This window comes from Parasteatoda tepidariorum, chromosome 6, assembly GCF_982258835.1.
Source record: "Parasteatoda tepidariorum strain Cologne lab strain chromosome 6, Ptep-v5.0, whole genome shotgun sequence".
Lineage (NCBI taxonomy): Eukaryota > Metazoa > Arthropoda > Arachnida > Araneae > Theridiidae > Parasteatoda > Parasteatoda tepidariorum.
In genome coordinates this window covers 42,687,118-42,705,724 of record NC_141760.1, presented here as the reverse complement: position 1 = coordinate 42,705,724, position 18,607 = coordinate 42,687,118, and positions in this window count along the sequence as shown.

The window sequence follows — 18,607 nt, the reverse complement described above, 5'->3', positions numbered from 1 at the left end:
ATTTATGAACGTCATACAAAAAAAAAATGAATATTTATGAACTGGGAAACAATTACAAATGTTAAATTAAATTTATTGGTATATTTTCTTAATTAATTTAATAAATTAGTTAAATAGAGTGCAATACAGTGGTAAGCAATACAGTGATAAGTCATCTCTAAGAATTGTTTACAGTTTACAAGTAGGTATTTCATAAGATTCCGAAATTTTCACTAGATGGCAACACAATGCACGGAAACATCTTATTGTTTGCACTCATATCGGGGTGATTTACATCAAAAAATGCTCTTTAAATAACGGTTTTCTGAATAACTTGAAAAATGTGTCTTTTGTCACTTTATTTCCCCCAGATCTTCATGGCGATTTTGTCTTCCAATTAAATCCCTCATGTATGGTATATCAATTCAAACCTACTCAATTTTAATGCATCACAATTTAAAATCCATATGTCCTATGATTATATTTAAGAAGATATTTAGAAATGTATTAAAATCAACTTTTCTATACTGCTTTTTTTTCATAAACTTTGCTGAGTTAATAACTCAAGACTCGAGCTTTAACAGCTAATTTGGCCCCTCTCGTCTCTTGTTGCTCTGAAATTCAAAAAATAACTTATTGAAAGGGTTAAGCATTTCTGACTCTTCGTAATTTTATCCAATTTATGTGCTTATTTAATCATCCACGTGTTAGTCTTATAAAGTATATATATCGGACCTTATACCTAGAATGATGGCAGAGGGCAAAGTGGCCTCTTAGGTATCCCATGAACCCAAGTAGTTTAAGTATAAGATATACCCTTTGGTATATGTAAGGTTCTTCAGTTTCATTAAGAAAAACAATAATATTTCAACACAGCAATAATTATTAGTAGTAGAGACAAGGAAACCCAATTATCCAAGAAACTAAAACTAAACTCAGTGGCACGACAGCCCATAGAGGGCCAAGGCCTACTGTGACTAGAGAGCCTAGAGTAAAAGAGAGTGGACAAGGGAGAAACGATTCCTGATTGGTGGAAAGAAAAACTTTACCGCCGGAGGCGAGAGTGGAAAATTCGCCATTGGAATTACACGGAGTGAAAATTATCTGACTCAAAAAAATTATGTTCTGTATTAATAAATGCATGCAATAAGTTCATTACTTACTTTTTTTCAATAAGAAACTTCACAGTTACAGTAAATGTTAAAATTATGGCTGAAAATTTGGATAGTTGTTAGTTATTAGAATTTATCCTTATTATCACTTACTTGCGTGCATATAAAGTTATGTTTATCTCATTGTAAAGAGAACAAGGTGATGAAATAACTAATGGTTAGATAAGAATAAATGTATTTACTTTTAATGCACATAATTTCTATCTAAATTACTTATAAATTTTAAGATTTGAGCATCTTTTTATCAAAACTTCAGAAGTGCAGAGTTTGGCGATATTACTTTGACATGTTGGCGCGTTACAATGCGCGCTACAAAGTAGCATTTGTTTACTTTTCGTTACCAACTGTATAAAATGCTAGTTTGTTTTAAATTTCAACTAATTATGGAAATTTTTGTTTACAATTTGTTGAAATAAACAATACCTTTTCAGGTGAATATGCGATAATTTTTTCCTGAAAAAGTAGTAAATAATAATAAATTATATAATTTGTATTATTAATTATTATTTCTGAAATAAATGGCATAATCATTATTAATTTTTATATTTTATTTAAGGCATTTATTAAAAGCTGAAGTCTTTTCATAAGTCTTTTTTTTTTCATTGACGTTAATTTTTTAACAATTTCAGATGCTAGACAATGTTTCTTAAGAAATCTGTAATATCATGTGCTTTCCAATCTTAAAATTTATATTATTGATACTTTAGTATATACTCTTAGAATAACAGAACCTTCAGAATAACACCAAATGAGCGAGTGGCGCCAATTTCGGTGTATCATCTGGCAACCCCCTTGGACAAAAATCTGACGGCAGCGCATGCTCTCTTGGATATTGTCATCACTCTTTTCAATACAGGCACTCTAACTGTGACCATCTCAGTTCTCTTGACCTTGGGCTCTGGGGAACAGGAGCAGATGTTCCGGTGAGGTGGTCAGCCGAACGTGAAACCCCCGGTGTTTAGTTCCCAAGCATGCTTGATACTCATTTATCGACCCACTGAAGGGAAGAAATTCTGAGTCCTCCTTGCCCGGCCTGAGCATCGAACCCAGGACCTACGGCGTGGGAACGGGAAGCGCTACCACTCAGCCTCCGGGCGTCTCCAAGAAACTAATGCATGCGTATAATTGTAAAGAGAATGTTACATTCAATCAAATAGTTTCGTTAACCAAATCGAATAAAATAGAATTTCTACGATCAAGTCTATAATATGTTTTTATTAAATTAATAATGATTATATTTTAGAATTTTTGTGTCTAATTGACCTACATACAAACAATCTGGGAGGGGCAAAACTCTTAAGTCTTTCTAGGTATATAGCAATGTTCAGTCTTTCTAGTATTAAATTACATGCTGTTACATTCATTGTTAACATTGTTAAAACATTGTACATTGTTAAAAAACCATACATAATAGATTTTATGTATTTATCATTTCTTTCTAGTTCTTGTTTCAACTCTAACATTTTTTTTGTAGTCTCACTTAAATATTCAGTGCAAAAGTACTAACTATGTATCCAACCATGCTACTTATGACATAAACGTAAACACACCGCCGTCTTTGATTTACTTCCTGATATTCATTACGAGAATTAGTCTGTTTACTCGGTCATGGCCACAATGACGAATGAAATTTACAATGTGTAAAACATTATCAAATATCACAACACAACCACTTCTTCCTAATCTGCATCAAATCAGTAGTAGGAAAAAAAATCGTACGACTTTGGGGGGTGTAAGTAAATAAATATCAGATTTAAAGTAATCAGTCGCTCTGTAACATTGTAATAGTTTGTCAGATGATGACGATTCAAGGCTGATTCTCACGAATTCAATATTGTTTCATCAAGATTAGATCATCTGATTGATAAGAAATGGAGGGGGCGATCAGATAGAATAAGGTATGGAGAAAGTTAAGCCACTTTAAGTGTTTTGTTGATAAGGCACACTTGAAAATAAAACAAGAGGTGCGTCAAAATCACTTTCAATTCTCAACAGTTTCGTTTTTTATCAGTTTTTTAATCCATTCATCAGGAGTGGTATCGATTAGATTAGATGCGATATTCGAATAACTTGATTTGACTGCGTATTTGCAACATATCACTTTCACCTGTGCGAAAACATCCTTGAAAAAATGAATAGTAAACAAAATTTTCACTACACTCAAGTTGGCGAACTCCAAAATATCTAATAAATTTTGTTCTATAGGATGACAAGCAGCAACTTGGACACATAACGCTATACTATAATTTAAATGCTTACTGAAATACCATAACATTTCAACTAAACAAAAACATTATCTTCAGCTTGCCTGCAAATGTTCAAACTGACCATGTTTGGCCTTATAGGAACCAGACATTGTAACAAGCAACATTGTAACAGACATTGTAAAAAGCAACATTGTAACAGATATTGTAACAAGCAACATTATAACAGACATTGTAACAAGCAACATTGTAACAGACATTGTAACAGGTAATATTGTAACAAGCAATATTGTAACAGACATTGTAACAAGCAACATTGTAACAGACATTGCAACAAGCAACATTGTAACAGACATTGTAACAAGTGGAAGAATAAAAGAAATCCAATGGTTTCGACATATTCTAAGAATGGACTCGGAAAGAAATGTTCAAAGATTATTATACGGAAAACTAGGAGGGTCGAGATCTAGAGGAAGACTTAGAACTAGATGGAAGGAATAAATGGATGAGGGCCTGGAATAATTTAAAATTACTAACTACAAGAAAAATGCGACCAATAGAGAAAAAAAAGTTTAAAATCTTTAAGAAATCCAGAGCTCTGAGAGGGCTAAAATGCTAGGGTGAGGATAACGATTAGCCTTTAAGTAATTCTGTAAGAATGTCACAAACTTATCTGCCATGGATCACAATTCGGCTACTATCTAACTTTCACGAGAACTCCGCCTGATTGAAATTCCAAGGTTGCCTGCTGTTATGGAAACAAGAATAAAATCATGTCTAATGGAGGAGAATTGAAGAAAGGATATGACACTTCAAAGATATATCAAATATATATCCTCAAGTATATACTTCACCCCCGTATTCGAAGTGACTTATATTCCTTAGAACAGTAACCACCAGTCTTCCAGTCTGGTGCCTGAAAAAAGCCAGGCAGTGCCGATATTTTTTACCGTTCCTTGTCTACAAGATGGGCGAAGCAAAAAATTCATTGGATTCAAGTCTGGGGAATAAGATGGCCATTCTTGAGTTATAAGATGATTAATAAAATGGGCTTTGTTCTAGCTCTGTATGCTGGAGCAGAATCCTGCTAGAAAGTTGATTTCTAAAAACCTTTTTAAGTAAGGAAGCATGATATCATCCAAAAATTAGCTTTCGATGTGTTGCGATAAGAACATATCATTTTAAAATCTTAGTCTCTAAATAGAATTCAACTCACAAGATAATTTCAATAAAATCACATATTAGGTTAATCAAGCTTTAAATTGCATAAAATAATCTTACTTAAATTATAAAAAGAAATATCATAAAAATTTTGACAGCTGTGAAGTTTTTTTTAAATAAATAAATAAATAAAAATAAAAAATAGATCAAGACCTAACATTTGAAATTTGCAAATTAAAAATATTAGTGGATTTGCTTTCGTTTATAATGGTGTAGCAAGGTTTTGAAAATGTATTAAGGCCTGGAACAATAAAATCTTAAAAAATATTCATTTCAAATCCAGATCTTTGACACATTTCGAATAAAGAGGCTCTTCTTTTAAAATATAAAATTTCATTTCTTGTGCTATTTTAACTACAAAACATTAGATTTTTTTTCAAAATAGAATGTATTGAATTTTTTAAATATTATTCTAAAATTTGACACTTCGCTATTAAATCACGTTCTAATTTCTTAAACTTCTTATTTCATAGGCGAAGGGTAAATATATTTTGTAGAAATTGGCAATTATTCTCCACCTATTGATTAAAAATATTAGTAGTTATTATTTTTCTGCTTGTTTATATTGCTATCCATTCGGCTTTTTAAACTGATTTCTCGTATCAATAGGAGGCTGTTGACCTTTTATTTTCACTTGATCTCTTAAACCAAATCCAAAATTTTAATGAAATAGGTTAAATAGTTCTAAAAATTATCGCGAAAATGCGATTTTTATACCTCAGAAACTATTAAACCAATTTCGTTTAAATTTTCTAAACATTAAACTCCTAAAATTCAACATTTTTTTATCATTATATTTCATCTTAAATAATTATTATAAACGAGTTTTGGAATAAGTACACAAGGATTTTGTGATTGCCGCAGTTTGTACCCTATAAAAAACTATCCAATGACTTTTCGACTGAAGCACTCTAAAAATACATCTATTCCACATAGCGAGAAATTTTTCAGGAGAATGTGACAAGTTAGAATTCGTTTTAAAATTTGTTTTAAACCATAAGCTGTTGAAAAATTAATGAAATAATGTTGTAACAATAAAAAATTAATGAAATAATGATGTAACAATAAAAATTAATGAAATAATGATGTAACAATAAAAATTAATGAAATAATGATGCAACAATAAAAATTAATGAAATAATGATGTAACAATAAAAATTAATGAAATAAAAATTTAGTTTTAAAAATGTTTTATTACGAAACTAGGTTTTGTGGCTTAATTAAAAAGTAAAGAATAAAAATTCCTAGAATTAAGAAAAGAAATTAAAATTTTTAATGCTATTAAAAAATGAAAATATTTTAAAATTTTATGCATAAAACTCCAAGAAATACACTTATGAACTAAATAACCAGCTATTAGCGATTTGCCTCTATTGGAGGTCTTGATTTCATTGCGAAGACGAAGATTATATATATATATATATATATATATATATATATATATATATATATATATATATATATATATATATATATATATATCTTTACCTTATACGCCTTAGCCTTATACTGGGAGTCTAATTGCTTAGAATAAAAACGAAAAAGCGGATCATAACGTATATATTTTTTCAAGAAATCAAAATTTTGCCTTGAAAAACCCTCTTTTATCCCTAAATTTACATTAAATAGTATCATATATGGTACTAAATTATTTTTCATTATTTTTCTACGTAAAATGAAACATTCGCCAACTTGGTTACCTCTACAATCGGTGTATGTATGGCCATCTCGTTACCTTACACGATTGGCTGAAAAATATCGCATGATCTGTGACGTAGTAAATGACGTTTCACACAGCTGAGAATATGAAAAGGATCATGCAAGAGAAGGGTAAAACGTGTTTTAGCGATGTTCCGCCTAGATGCGGTCAATGTGGCGTCGTGGGCATTGTTGTCTTACACCTTAGTATCTTATCGGAATAACTTTCGCTTGTCATTTTATTGAGTGGTTGTTTTCAAGAAGTGTGTACTCCGAAATAATTGCAAATCACTAAAAAATTTATTTAAGAAAAAATCGATATCAAACATTGAAATATAGACAATGAGATAATTGTCTATCAATAAAATAATAGTACTCATAAGGGTCATTGCTGCGGGGGGGGGTATGCAGATCCCCAATTTCCGAAACCTTACAATTATTTTTAATGTAAATTATGAACTCCAAAAACGATTTCTTTTATTTTAAAATACTTCGGATCATCCTCAGGGATGTTCCTGACCAGGGTCGGACTGACCGTAGATCTAAAATTGCAATCGCCCTCAGGGATGTTCCTGACCAGGGTCGGACTGACAGTAGATCTAAAATTGCAATCGCCCTCAGGGATGTTCCTGACCAGGGTCGGACTGACCGTAGATCTAAAATTGCAATCGCCCTCAGGGCCCCAGTTCCTATGGTGGGCCGTCCTCGAAGGTACACCCCTTGTAAATTTAAAAGAAAAAGAGCACTGAAAAATTTTACATAGTTTTAAAATGTGTTTTAGTGTAATTTATTCCACTTGTAACATTAATAAAATATTTTTTAGAATGAATAATAGTGAAGCCTTGATAATGCGCCCCAACTAGTGTGAAAAGAAAAGAAAAATACATCAATAGAAAACGATACTTTTAGGCAATATTTCTTCAGCATTTAAAAGACACATAATTAAATATTTTTTTTTTATAAGTACTTATAAACTAAATAAACTTGTTTCCTATTACGTGCTTTATAGATAAGGGCACAATGGACAAGTAAAACTTTAATTCGTTACAATAAATCAATCTTTTTTCGCGCATATACTAGGTCAATTAAAAATTGAACTTGAATTATTTAAAAATTAACCGCAAAATATTTTCTCATTAAATAATTTATTAGAAATTATGCAAATCAAGTTATTGAACAGCGAAACCAATAACTGCTTATTAACACTACTAAAAAATCAGAAAATTTCATTCTTTTTAAAGCCCCTCTGGGCCCCACTCACTCAGTACTTCCCTGTTCCTGGCCGTCGCCAATAGCCCATTGTGCAAAATTAGACTGACAGAATAAAATACTTCATTACACATTATTATCATTAAAAACCCATTTAATGTTTTCTTTAACTATTACAAGTACCATTTCAATGAAATGGAATTTAAAAATTATTCGTAGTCATAAGGATGGTTAGTAGTTATTTAATGGGATTTATGATTCAAAACATAAAATCTGTAAACTACATTAATTTTTTTAACCCGATGTCACAATTTTTCGTTCAGTCAGAAGTTTCTTACAAAGCAGTATTTTATTTCTGTTTCACAGAGTTCCAATTATACTCCCAACCTAAACATACTTTAATTTCGAATTTAATTTAAACCCTTTATTTTTGGTGATAATTTGATGGTGATAATTTGATTGATTAGTAAATAAATGTTCACATAATTTTTCATAAGTTATTGGAAAAAGTTCCATTTTCGTAAGTAACTTTTATTACCTCTGAAAATCGCCTTTACTCCTTTATGATGCGCCTTAAATTTTTAGTTTTTGTTCTGACAAAAACAGTATTATTTTCTCCTCTTTTAACAACAGTATTTTTAAGTTTTATTTCTTTTTGTTAAAAATCAATTAATTAAATTATTAAAATAATTATTTAAACATTCTTATTTAAATAATTAATTATTTTTTCAAATTAATGATTTAATTCAGATGTTTATGCTTCAAACTATTGAGCCTTAATTATTATTATAAACTAACAATTATTAGTGCTTAACTTTCAATCCCGACGGGTTAAAATTGTTATCAGACTCTTGCTTAATTCCATTTTTACATCGACTTATTTACAATTTTGTACTTCAAAAAAGTTCTTGCATATTCGAACAGGTTTATATTAAAATCTGCATTTATACATATTTTTCTTTCTTTCTTTTTTTTTTTTTTTTTTTAACAAATTCAATGGGAAACATAAATTTTTATTTAATACACTTTATGAAATATTAATATGTAATTATAAACTAATGAATGTAATCGACTGACATATTTTAATGCAGAAAACCTATTTTACATTTACTTAATTAGATACGAAGTAGATAAAAAAATTCATTTAAGCTGTCATAAGAATCACCATTTAACACCATTTTTATTTCGAAGAACTCACAATTTTCTATTAATACACACAAATACAAACAGCTCAAAGAGTTATAGTTCATACAATTCTATTTATATCTAGAAAAAAAATTATAATTATTTTATTTATTTTGATAATAAACACAAAGGGAAACATGAATTTTTCATCTAATACACTAAATCAAATTGTAATTTGGCATGCATTAACTAATGAATGTGATTAACTAATTTATTTCAACCCAGTGAACCTGTTTTGCATTTACTTATTAGGTACGAAACATTAATTCACATTTCATTTCAAAGTACGAAATATACTAAGAATACTACATATTTTGTAAATTGCTGGGTTGGGTTGGCACTGTTATGACCTGAATTGTTCCAATGTTCCAAACCGGTTTCAGTGTTCCATACCGATGCCTGATGACATTTGGTTTTATTTTATGGCATTTTTTTTCTTCTTTAATCTCATCACCGATGGCAATAAATCAACCTTGTTGAGAGCCTGCGGTAACTTATTTTAATTATGATTCAAGATCAATAATAAGTGAAAAGGTTGGGAAGTACATATAAATGATGATCTTATGGCTTAAGCATAAGGGATTAATGGTTTTTTATGCAGATTTTATTTTTATTTATTTATTTCATTTTTACTTAAAGAAGTACAACTTTTAATCATATGTAATATTATGTTACATTGTTTTAGTGCCAAAAATATTCTTAAAACTATATTTTTAGTGCCTAGTGACCCTTTTTAGAAATAGTCAAAAAATCTTCAAAAACTACATCAAAATTCATAGGATTTTTTTTTTCTTTAAATTTTAACTTACTTAAAAAATTACTTCTTTAAATATGATTCAAGATCAAGGCTACTTGAAAGGTTAGGGAGCATATATGGTAATATTACTGCTAAATTGCTTTCTGCCGATTTTGACTAGTTTTCGTTTTTAGGTTAAAAGGTAAGCATTTTAATATCAAGAATACTCCACATACTGTAATAATTAATATTTAACGTTTCTTTTTTTTTCTTTTTTTTTTTAACGGTTCTGAAAATGCATTATTAGTTTAAGTTCATAGAAATTTTCTTAACTTTCAAGAATAAGTAACTTTTTAAATTTTTTTTTTATTAAATTATGATTATAAATAATCATAATTTAACAAACTAGAAATTGAATTTCAACTGATTAAATTTTATTTGAAAATTAAGATAAGGTTGAAAGAATATTCGAGAGCATTGTTTCTTGCGGGCTTCTACAAAATTTTATTTTTAAATATACAAAAACAGCACTATTTAAAACAGTATTAATTAACTAATATTCGAATTGTATTAATTTGTAGCACAGTATTAATTTATAATTTGTTTAGACTTGTCGTTTGAATTATTTCCCAGATAACTGGAAATGGTTTAATTTCACTTTGGGTATCTCAAATAAGAATAATGTGAGATTATGACAATTTGTGAAGATACAATTTCATGTAGTTTCTGAGGGCAAAATTTCATGTAGTTTCTGAGAATCAAATTTTATATAGTTTCTGAGGGCATAATTTCATGTAGTTTCTGAGGGCAAAACTTAATGCAGTTTCTAAGGGAAAAATTTCATGTAGTTTCTGAGGACACAACTTCATGTCGTTTCTGAGGACACAATTTCTGAATGGGGCAGTTTCTGAGTTCTTTACGTAAGTACTTTTTCAGTCTTTGCCTACTACTGTAAAAAAAAAAAAAAAATATCGTGTATCTGAACACCGAAAACTACTTAACACCAAAGTGGTGTTTCACTAAGTGTTCCACTACACCAAAACCATGGATGTCACAATAGGCATATTTCCTAGCTATTAAAATTTCTTTAATTACTTAAACTAATTTTTTGAATCATTCTTAATCTTATTTTTTAATTAAATCAAACCAATTATTTTTTTTTTTTTTGCACCTTAAACAAAGCGAGTATGAAATATTTTATTCTTTTCTTTGCAATCAATGTAAGGGCTAACTTTTTATTTCAATACTAATTAACACTCATTAATTCACTGTTGCGACAAAATTGAAAACAAAATTCTATTTACAACTTTTTATTCTTTATTTCTTACCACAAAAACGTTTCAGTTACAATTCTCACTGCCTTAATGGCGATTCGCTTTCCCTAAATTATTTTCAAATTTAATATTGACTATATGAGGGAAGGTTAGTTTTATTTTTGGCTGTGTTATCTTTCGATAATTCGCCAACCATGGATCTCTTCCCATGCTCCTAATTGTCCTTTGGGAGTAATTCATTTACTTTCCAGTTGGAATTATTGGCGTGAAGATTAGGGGGCCTTTGGGCCTCTCAGTCCCATGTTAGGAGAATGATTTTTTTTTTAATCCCTTTAAGGGGCTTCTTTTCTTTATATTTATATTTTCGAATGTGGCCATATTCTAATTTTATATTTACTAAATAAACCAATTTCACCTGAACAATTTTATTCATTTTTCTGGGATAATTATCCCTACATGATATCCAAATTTAAGTGTATGTCATACGGCCAAAATAAATATGTTTAATGCTACTATACTAAAATTGAGCTGATCACAGCCTCCTCAGTCCCTGGTGTATTTAAACGCTTAGAATGTACTTTTACACAACTTGGTGTAAAGTAGTTGCTGTTATTTTTGTTATTCAATAAACAATAACATTTATAGCTACAGTATAGTAAGATATGATACACTTCCTTTTGTAAATGCAGCATAATTAAAGAGCATCCAATGCTCTATCAAAAGGAGTTATTAAAAAAGTAATTTATTTTCATTGAACTGGCGACTGAATTCTGAGTTTACGACTGCCAATGTTCATCTCCGTAGCATTTTGTTAGCCTTTTTGGTGATTTTAAACAATTTATGTATAGACGTTTTTAATATTTTATAAACATTAAATAAATTTAAAAAAATTGAGTCCTCAGATTACGAATTAATAAGAATTTTATTATAAGAAATACAATGGTGCCATCTCTTGCCAGTTTTTCTCACACAACAGGGGGAACGGAATCTTGTGAAAGTTGAGAGGAGTAAGCAAGTATTATTGTTAGAATTAAAAATTATTTTTCAAACCATCATTGAAAAGCCGACTCAATTTTGGGTACTTCTGTATTATCTTTCTATGAGTTTCGATTTACTTTCTTTCTATACCTTGACTTCTAAAATAAGCATAAAGCATTTGAGAAGTTGAAAAAGTTAATAACTATGCTGTTAGATGGCAGCACTAAAGCTTAACTTCTTTACTTTCTCTTTTACATCATTTATTAGTTAAATCTGCTCCCGTTGAAGATGATTTAATTTTGGACAAATTTTTACAAAAAGGAAAAAAAATACAAAATTTCTTTTATTCAAGTATAAATTGATAAATAATTCACGATGGATAAGTGATGGTTAAAAAAAAATGACATGATGATCGATTCATTAGATGAACTAGTTAAATTAAAAGCTATAGCATGGCAACTAATATTGAAATAAATGCCAGGTTCTATATATGTAGTAGTTGTGAATTAAGTTAAGTAAGCGTGCAATATTTTGACGTTGATGACAACATTTTATTTTTAAAAAAAAGTTCTTTTTTTCTACTTTTTTTTTCTCTGATTATTAACTCATTAATCACTCGGTTCTTTTTTACGCGGTCCTAAAAATAAATCATGAGCTCACACGTACTATTTTTATCCGACCTAAATTATTTTTAATCATTTTTTTTTTTAATATTATCAACGATTTCACTGCTTCTCTTACTTCTGGTTTTTACTTTGCTGTTGTTACCACAATTATTTCAAATCAAAAGCATATTCTCGAACAAAAAAAAAATTTTTTTATCACTCCCCAATTTGAGATACAAAATTATGGAAATACTTCTATACTAATACAGTTTTTTCATATTTTTCAAAAAATACTAAAAGAATCATTTCAATTTCAGACCTGTTTAGATCAAGCGATTTCTCATACATATAAATGAAGTTTAAAGTTTGAATGACCAACACTAAATTACAAACGGAAAATAATGTTTTTGAACACCCTATGCCAAAAAATGTAGCAATCGATTTGTAACTTGTGACAGTTATTTTGGTTATCATATGCATATTCTCGATGAAAAAAATTGTAAGCAATAATTACACAAAATTTCGTAATCCTAGCTTAAATATTTATGAAGGTATGGACGTTTTAATAAAAGACAAATTTCTTGTCCTTTTTTTTTTTTTTTGCTATAACTTTAAGACCGTTCAAAAAATTAAACTAAGTTTTTGGTGCAATTTAAAATTAATTACAAAATTACTGCTATGAATTTTGAGAAGAATAACTCGTTTAAAACCGAGGAAGATATGAGTAATTAAAATAGTTCTTTTATACTGCGCATACGTGGAAAAAAATTCTTCCTAATTTTACTGTGAATCGTATTTGGTAACTAATGAAAAAAAGTCCAATTTGATTATCTTAAAAATTTAAAAAGTTTCAAGCAAATTACTCAATATTCAAGCAAATATAATATTCAAGCAAATTACTCAAAATGATAAGGAGATTTCTACAAACATTATCATATGACAAAATTTAATAACAAATTAATGATACTTTACAAAAAACATTCATACACGAAAATGTTATTCAAGAAGGTAGAAAAACAGGCGAAAGAAACGATACTTTTTGGGGATGATCCCAAATAATGCTGTTATCTTTTTTTAGTCAATCTTGCTCAATAGTGCGAAATAAATATGTGGAAAACCCCTTATTTTGAGTTTTCTCTTAAAAAATGTGAAAACTACTTGGAAAATTGCTTGAAACTCTTTCAATTTTTTTGAAGTTATACTTCTTATGCGACTTCCAACAAGGTTGCGTTAAACGTTTAACGCTACATTTTTATTGGGCGGGAAATCACGTGGTAGGATCCAGTTTTCCCTCATTCATTTCCATATTGTTTTGGTTCTCACTAGCATAAAAATAATAAAAGCCATAAAAGTATTATTTTTCTAAAAATATTTTTTTAGTTTGTTTTGATACACGTATAATTTAATAGGGTAGTATTTTTTATTTTCAAATTTAGTGGATAACAATTGTAAAAAATGAGTGAAAACAATCCCACGGACAATGCGACGGATTTAAGGTTATGTCAAGGTACGTCTCTTTTGAATATCAATTGATTGTTAGGTTTTCTCTTCTGAAATTACATTATGACGCATTCACATACATTATTAATACAAATACATTTTCCAGGGCGAGACGATGAGGCAAACACAAGCACTGGTTCAAGAGGTCGACGAGGGAAAAATGCACAATATTACCGTGATTACAGAGCACGGAAGCGAGCGGAGCAGGAAAAAGAGTCGTTGAATAGAACTAGTGATCCTTCTACGACTGCTGATTCTTCTACAATTAACGTCGCAGGTTGCGAAGTTTAACTTCTTCCGCGCGGAGGGACACCACGCACTATTTATTTATTTTTAAATTTTTTAAGTCGAAATTTTTCTATAAGTTGCCAAATACGATTCTCTAAATATTTCCAAACAGTTACACTAATTGAGATTAGAGAAAGGGGACAGTGCAGAATAAGTATATTTCTTCTTGAGTCTCGTGCTATACCCGAAAACTATACCGAACCGTGAAAGGATCACAAGGGTTCCGAGAGATAGAACATTTTTAATCAGTGACGATTTTCAAAACCTGTCATTAAATTTATATTCAATAAATTATCTATTATTTATTTAATATTTCAGTTATTCTTATGCCTGTGAAGAAAGAAAAGTTAAATTAAAAATGTACTTTCTCATTGTAATATATTGAGTATTGAGTATACTTAAGTGCGGCGAGCTCTCTGCTTATCGCTTATAGCTCTGCGTTTCGTAATAATATATTACCTGCATCAAATAAAAATAACAATGAATAAGTATGTTTCTCTTTTAACAATTCTCGACATTTATTTTCGCCATTTTGTTTTTATTCCAACTAAAAATATATTTCAGTTCATTAAGTTTCAGTTTATGCTCATACGGTCATACGTAAATTATGAACTAGATAAGATGCAGCACCAGACCTGTAAATTGAGCGTTCTGACATAAAACCCGATGTTCAAACTAGTATTGATAAAATATGATGAAAAAATTTCATACTTCGTAGCCATTCATTAAATATTTTAAAAATAATTAACACGATTTCAATCATTTTATTTTTTATTTTATAACCGTCGTTGAACAGCCGACACAATTATTTTGGGTTTACGACAACCAATATTCAACCCCGTAGCCATGTAATTTTGAACCCAATCCAGAAGACAATGGAACTGCTGAATCAAGCATTGAGAGAAATTTGCCTTCGTGGAGGACTTTTATGATGGAACTAACTCGCACTTGCGTTACATGGACGGGAAAACCACGAAAACCTCCCACGGTTAGCCCGACGGCAAGGTGACTCTAACCCATCATCCGTCTACCATTGAGGATATCTTTACGTCAACACTGTGGTCGGTGCAAGCCGGATGCGGAATTCGTATCGACAAGCCACCGCTGGGATTCGAACCTCATTGGAAAGTGAACGCTCTATCCCCTGAGCCATCACGGCTCAAATTTCTATCATTATAAATATTTTAAGAAATTAATAGTGTTTTGATTAATATATTCACAATTGCTAATGGAATTTATTAAGTCTCGGGGTTCTGCCAAAAAAAGATCAATCATTTAGGGTTCCATAGACGAAAAAAATTGGGAACCACTGAGTTCGACTGTACCTGATGAGGGTTATGTAACACATAACTCTCTACCCCCTTAAAATCAATAGTTTCTTGTCATACAAATTTTTCATGACAAATTCTGTTTAAAATTTAAAGTATAGGAAATTGAAAAAAATTAAAGTTTAGACAAACCCAGAGTAAACCAAAGTCTCAAATGCATTTTTTTTCCTTCAAAATATCAAAGTGCAAATAAATTAAGGCAAGATTACTTCTCTATCCCGTAATCCTGCCCTAATTTGTTTGCTTTTGATAGATCTATAAAAAATCGTCATTTGAAACATAATGATTTACTGTGAGTTTGCCTAAACTTACTTTTTGCCTTATGACTTTTTCTTTCAAATTTAAATTATTCATATAGGTGAAACTAAATTCTCCATAAAGCGTTTCTCCTGTGGCATAGCGTTCTCTCTTGTACACCTTTTATTTCAACTCGTATAAAGAATCAGAGCACTTTCTTTGACATTACAAAAAAAAAGTACAAAAGAGACAGTACAAAAGAGAAACAAGATTACAGTACTAAGAATGGATGAAAAATCAGAGAAAATTTCTCTGAGTTTTGCTGCTTATCAGTAATGTTTGAACATGCCGCTTTTACTATTAGACAAAATTTATCATTGTTAACTATATTTATGTTCCATAGTCGTTATTCTGGGTGTATCACGTCATGTCACTTCTAGCCTTTCTTATGAACAAGATGGATGACCATTAATTAGTAACTACTTGACCACTTGTAGGTTTCTATTGGCTCCTGAAGTTCTCCTCGGCTATTCAAGTGTCACCAGTCTATTCAGACAGTTTTTTCCATGAAGTGACCTTTATTCCGGAGATTTAAACATTTTACAACAAATGCACATCATGAAGTTTAAAATTTTGTGAAAATTGTTCTTCATGTTTTGCTTTATAAATTGAAATACAATAAATTCTTTTTGAAAGACATGTTCATGTTTATAAATAATCTCTTTATTGCTATGATTTTTTGCTAGATATACAGGTTGGAAAAGAAATTTTAATTTTATTATTTATTTCGTAAATAATATATATATTTAAGGAAAGATTTCCTAAATTTATCTCTTAAATAAATATTATGCGGAAAATAAAAGTTGGTATGAACATAAATAGGAAATGTTTCTGGCAGTAGTAAATTGTTTTCCTTTTCACTTTGCACAAATTATTACAAAAAGTTTATTTTGCATTTTTGATGCATTTGATTTCATAATTAAATTAAAATTTTAATATATAAAGATTTCTTTTTTTTTTCGACTTTTGTATTGCAAGAAGCAAGACAAAAAATTACTTAAAAATCAGTCACAACTCTCTCTCTCCTTTTTTTTTTTTTTTTTTTTTTTTTTTTTTTATAAAAATAGCAAATATAATTTCTAATATTTAATATCTTAAATTTATATGAAAATAAATCACTAATTTCTATATAAAAAGTATTCGATGAGTTAAAACATAGAAGATAATTGAAGGTGATAATATTTTTAAAGAAATTAACCTTATTCATTACCACGTATATTTCATTTTAAATTATCTTTCTAATATTCTAAGGGGTTGGGAATAACGTTACGTTTTAGAAATATGAAAGATCCCAAAAAAATGTGAACTTAGAATAAAGCTTCTTGGCTATTTAAAACATTACGAACACTTATCAATAACAGCTGAAACTAAAAATAAAAAAATGCTTTTCTTATTAATTTTTGTTTTCTTTGCGATTAAAAAATATATACCCTTGAAAAATTAAACGCGCAAAGAATTCGTTTTCTAATAAGTGAATCTATTAAAAATTCACGTTCGCAAAACGAATCGTCTAACGTACGCAACAAATTATAACAGAACCGCTTTGCTAAATAGGGGAAGCTTTCAAAATATAAAATAAAAGCATTTAAAACTTTTCAAATATTATCCGTTACTGGAGTAATTTAACACAAGCAACATTAAACTGGAAGTAGTTTAAGAAGTTGGACGCTACATCAAAATATTCTTGTTGACTCATGAAAACTTGAATAATCTTGTTCGTAAAGACATTCCTAAATCAAATAGTTATCTTACGAAATTTGTTTTTAAAAAAACACAAATCTATATTTTTATGGATCTGATGGAAATTTTTTTAAATCTTGATAGGAAATAATAAAATAGCTCGGATTTCTGTTGATTTGCATAAACAAAAAATTCTTTTCATAGAAATATAAAATGCTTTGAGTAAAATATAATATAGTGTGTCTAATCTAAGAACTCCTCCCGCCACAAAGTCTGAGGCCGTCTGGTGATATGGAAACAAGAATGCTCGTTTTAGGGAGGGTAGCTTCACTCAAGGACTAACAGAATAGACCGTTGTTGTTGTTGTTCATTTACGTCGCACTAGAGCTGCACAATGGGCTATTGGCGACGGTCTGGGAAACATCCCTGAGGATGGTCCGAAGACATGCCATCAAAATTTTGATCCTCTGCAGAGGGGATAGCACTCCCTCTTCGGTAGCCCGACGACCTGCACGCGAAGTCGAGCACTTTACGGTAGAACAGTTTAACGAGGACCAATACCGCACACTGACCAGCAGCTTACTTAAAAGAGTAGCCCAATACACAGGAAGATTAGAATTCTAAATAAAACTGAATTTTAAAAAAAATGGCAAAACAAAATGCACCTTCAGGGTCATTAATCATAACTTAAGTTAAAGAAAATATAAAAACATCATCAAAATGTGACTAATCAGTACTAATGAAAACGTTTATAAAAGCACTTAAACCAGTTTGATTGCCTTAAACTAACTCAGTTTTTTCCTGATATCCAACAAGCTTTGATGTCACTAGTCTCACACTTTTCTTCACAGGTTCTTTATACAGCTGTTTTTGCTTTTTCATCATTTAAACATAATTTTTGACCTCCAATGAGTACATTTTTTAATTTTTATTTGTCAAGGATTTTAAAAATAAAAAGACGATGATTTCGTAACATCTTGTATATGTTTTAGGATTTTGAAATTCTAAGTTAGGAAAATTGTTGAGGTAGAAATTTGATGATTTTTCCAAAAAACTATTATAGTGATTCCAAAAAACATAAAAACAAAAAACATTAACAACACTATTCCAAAAAACATTATAGTGATAAAAATATTATTATTGCAACTATGTTTATCAATTTTAACAATATCACTACTTCTATTACTATACTTCACTGTTCTTTTTTCAACTAATTAGGCCTGACATTAAAATAACGATGAATATAGCGACGG